This window comes from Macaca fascicularis, chromosome 14 (genome assembly GCF_037993035.2).
Source record: "Macaca fascicularis isolate 582-1 chromosome 14, T2T-MFA8v1.1".
In the NCBI taxonomy this organism is placed as follows: domain Eukaryota; kingdom Metazoa; phylum Chordata; class Mammalia; order Primates; family Cercopithecidae; genus Macaca; species Macaca fascicularis.
This window is the reverse complement of record NC_088388.1, coordinates 4829655-4834235: the sequence shown is the minus strand read 5'-3', so window position 1 is coordinate 4834235 and position 4581 is coordinate 4829655.

Genomic DNA, 4581 nt, shown 5'->3' with positions numbered 1-4581 from the left:
TGGCAGTTCCAATCCGGAAGGTTCTTATCCTGCTCTCTGGCTTTCTTGATCCGGGTGAAAGGCAGGCACCACAATCCAAGCTAAACACCCCGACCTTTGACCCCCACGTGGTGCTTGCTCGCAGGGTGGGGGTTCTTCTGGGGTGCATGTCTGAGGCCTTGCTGGGGCTGCATGCTCTCCCAGAGTGCCCTGCCTTTGGCCAGGACAATTCACCTCAGTCCCTTTTGTCCCAACAGCTTTTGATCTTACCTGCCTGTCACCCAGGGGAAGAGCCTGCCCAGGCCCTGTCCCATGCCTGCCTGCAAACTGACAGCCATGGCTCTCCCAGCCCCATTGCAGCAGCCTTAACCCTTTCCCTGCCTGCAGGCCCTGCACCTACCTGTCCCCAGGGTGCTGGGGCCACAGGCTTTGGCCAGACCAGAACAGGACTAGAAGATAATTCTTCTGAGGGTCCAAGGCCTCGTCCTACCACCCCCACTGCGAGTGTGGGACTGACAAGGGAGTTTGGGGAGCATGAGTCCCCTAGAATGGAGCTCCCAGGAAACGCCGAAGAGAAAGCCCCAGGCCACTGGGCCTGGACTTTGCCCCACGGCAAGGCCCCCACCGCTGGCTGGACAGGTGCTTTTGTGAAACTGACATTTTCTTAGCTGCACCTCTACCACTGCTGATGAGCTTTTCAACACACCCTTTCTCATATCGAGACAGAGCCATGTTTTCATAACCTGGCACTACAGCAAAGAAAGACATGGGATCCCTGATGCTCAGTCCTAGTGCCCGGCCCAGTGCCTGGGGTGGATAGCCTGCCTGAGTTGCCCACCTTGCCCAGCGTGTGCTGGGCATGCAGGGACACTTCCCTAGGGCTGAAACCTGGGAGCTTTCCTCCAGGCCAAGACACAAATCTCTTTGTTTTTATGGCAGCTTCGTTGAAACGTGATTTACATACCACGAAATTCACCCGCTAAAGGCATGCAATTTAGAAGGTTTTATTCTTGAGTTGTATGACCATTACCACTATCAACTTCAGAATGCTTTCATCACCTCCAGAACCCCTCTACTCATTAGCAGTCACTCTCCTCTTCCCCCTAGTCCCTCCAACTCCTGGCATCCACGAATCTACTTTCTGCCTATATGAATTTGCCTGTTCTGTACTATTTATTTATTTATTTAGATCGAGTCTCACTCTGTCACCCAGGCTGCAGTCCGGTGGCACGACCCTGACTCACTGCAACCTCCGCCTCCCAGGTTCAAGTGATTCTCCTGCCTCAGCTCCCAAGTAGCTGGGATTACAGGTGCCCGTCATCATGCCCAACTAATTGTTTTGTATTTTTAGTAGAGACGGGGTTTCACCATGTTGGCCAGGCTGGTCTTGAACTCCTGGCCTCAGGTGATCCGCCCACCTTGGCCTTCCAAAGTGTTGGGATTACAGGCATGAGCCACTGCACCCGGCCATGTTCTGGACATTTTATATCTATTGACCATACAATTGAGAGTCTCCTGTGACCCGCCAAACCTGTTGTTGCATTAAAGAAAAGGCACCCTCCCCTCCCTAGCACCCCCTACCTTGGCACCCAATGGCATCCTCATGTTGCAAGCTGCAGAGTGGCCGGGGCCCAGCCCTGACCTGGTGTGGACAGGGCAGTTGTTTTTGCCATTTCTTTTGAGCTAGAGTCTGAAAACCAGGGTCAGAGACCCGCAGGGCGCTCTCAAGAGCCTGCCCACTTCTGACCAGGCTGGCTGATTCCCTAGGGAAAGGACCGTCCTAGAGGCATCAATGAGCCCTATGTTCTGTGCCAGATCAGCGTTGGGCGTTTGAAATGGCAGATGATCCTCCCCAGCACGAGCCCCAGGTCACCCACTGAGACCTGGCAGTACCAGCATGTGGTCCCATCTCTGTCTTCTTCCAAGAGCCGGGCTACGACCTCTGCAAGCCTGGAGGTCGTTCTTCCAGACGTAGAGCGGTCTCTTCCTCCCACCTCCCTGATCACATTCCCCAGAGCCTCCGCTGCCCAAACATGGGGATCCAGGCAGCGAGAGGACCAACCTCAACCTCAGTTTCTACATCTGAAAAATGGGTGCAGCAATAGCGGCGTGAGGCTCGTACACATCGGGGGGCACAGGCAGCCTGTGCTGAGGAGGGACCAGCCAGGACTTGCTTTTCCTCTCTCCTTCCCTGCCTCCCTACTCCTCTCCCTGATGGAACCCCTCAAACGCAGACTTAGCCGGGAGAGCTGGGCAACCTCATCACTCTACCTCTCCCAGCCCCAACTCTGTTCTCTTCTTTTGCTGAAGCTGAGACTCTACACAGTCTGCCTGTCCCCAAAGCAAAACCCACAGAGGGCCGAAGTCTGCTGGTCTCATGCCCTAGAACACCACTGACATCTTGAGATAGTGTGGCGCCTGGGGGGCTGACCCCATGGCCAGAGTCAGGCTTCACTGGACTGTGAGCCCTGGTGCAGGGCAGGGTCTGACCGTCTCTGTGGCTCCCCCAGAGTCGCGTATGGATTTGGGGATGAAAGGCACAAGGGTGGGTGCCCCGGCTCTGTCCCGCAGAGAAACTCCGTGGACATGAGCCTTGAGGGTCAGTGTTGTCAGCTATGATGGGCCCAAGGGACAGATTGAAGAGCCAAGGAAAAGCTGAAGAGAAAGCCTCAGGCCGCCTGGGGCTGGACTTCACCCCACAGTAAGGCACCCGCCCACTGGCTGGGCAGATGTGTCTGTGAGACCGTCATTTTCTCTGCTGCACCTCGACCACTGTTGATGAACTTCTAAATGCGGTCTCCCTCTTACTGAGACAAAGCCACATTTTTATAACTTGGCACCACAGCAAAGAGAGACACAGGGTCCTTGCTGCTCAATCCTGGTGCCTGGCCCAGCGCCCGGGTGTCCAGGACACAGTCTCAGCGCAGGAACCTACAGCCAAGAGGCAACAGGGCTCTAGACCCTGTGAGGTCTGCTGAGGGGATTTGTGAGGCCAGCAAGGCCAGGGGGAAGGACAGCAGGCGAAGCAATCCCTGTCTCCCCCGAGAACCTGCCCATCTTCCTCCTGGAGGCTTCCCAGCCACAAAATACAGATGGGAATTGTCTATTTCCCAAGGCCATTTTTTCTGTAATATAAGGGTAATCTATGTTCACTGTGGAAAGTACAAACTATTCAGAAAATACACCATGAAAAGTGCACATTCTCTGTTTATCCATTTATTCAGAAACTGTTTCTTTCTCTCTCTCTCTCTCTCTCTCTCTCTCTCTTTCTTTCTTTCTTTCTTTCTGACAGTCTGACTCTTGTCACCCAGGCTAAAGTGCAATGGTATGATCTCAATGCAGCCTCCACCTCCTGGGTTCAAGCAATTCTCCTGCCTCAGCCTCCTGAGTAGCTGGGATTACAGGCGCTCGCCACCACATCCAGCTAAATTTTGTATTTTTAGTAGAGACAGGGTTTCACCATGTTGGCCAGGCTGGTCTCGAACTCCCGACCTCAGGTGATCCACCCACCTCACATGAGCCAGTGCGCCCAGCCTCAGTATCTGTTTCTGAAGCACCTACTATATGCCAGGGTCTGCCCTAGGCGCTTTGGAAACATCGACAACAAGAAAAAACAGACAAAAGTCCCTGCCTCGTGAGGCTTCAGTTCCAGCATGGAGAGGTGGACAATAAATATTATAAATTAAGCCATTGTGTAGCAGGCTAGCAGGGCCTGACAATTTCCAATGCGGATTCCTTCGGACCTTTCCCCATGCGTTGCCAGCACACACCTGCATCTAACACACAGGCTGCTCAGCCGTTTGCTCTGCCAGGAGCCAAATGTCGTGGACACTTTTGTGCGACAGTGCCTGGACCACCGCTCCATCCCTTTCACAGCTAAAGCGGGACTCCACTGTCCTCCAGTTAATTCAGTGACTCCTGTGGGGGCTGCCGCATGGACTCTATTTAATATCATAATGCAAACTAGGGCAGCACTGAATATTCTTGTTCTCTTATGTTTGTGCACTTGGGAAGTGCCAGAGAGGGCAGGAGGCAGATCCCACATGCACCGCAACATATTATCTTTCCCCCTTTTTCTTTCCCTCTCCCTGCCTTCTGTCTCCCCCTTTCCCTCTCTTCCTTTCCTCCAAACCCCCATGTACAGCAGCTGCAACTTCCTGGGATCCTTTTCTGCCTGGGACCATGAGTTGGGGGCTGTGTGAGCCCCGCGTCATTTTCTAGCCCTCCTAGATGAGCAGTGGGCTCTGGAGGAGCTGAGCAGCCTGAGAGAGGACGTCTAGCACTCAGAAGGAAGAGGAGGAGGAGGAGGAGAAGGAGGATGCGACCTCAAAATGCCCTTAAAAGGGCCAGATCCCCAGACTTGAAACTGGAACAGTCCATCTTTGTCCCGGGATGTAACCCCATCTCTGGCGCCTGGAATGGGGAAAGAACAGCAAAGCCACAGAAGCCAGAGCCCCAGGGACCCACCCTGGAGTCCCATGTATCCAGAGGTGCCAGTCCATCTGGGAAGATGCCCCAGGAGGGGAGTTTCCTCAACATAAACCTCTTGCAAAAATGCCCTAAAAATGTCAGAACCTACTTTCCTTTCCAAAAGAGCTCACT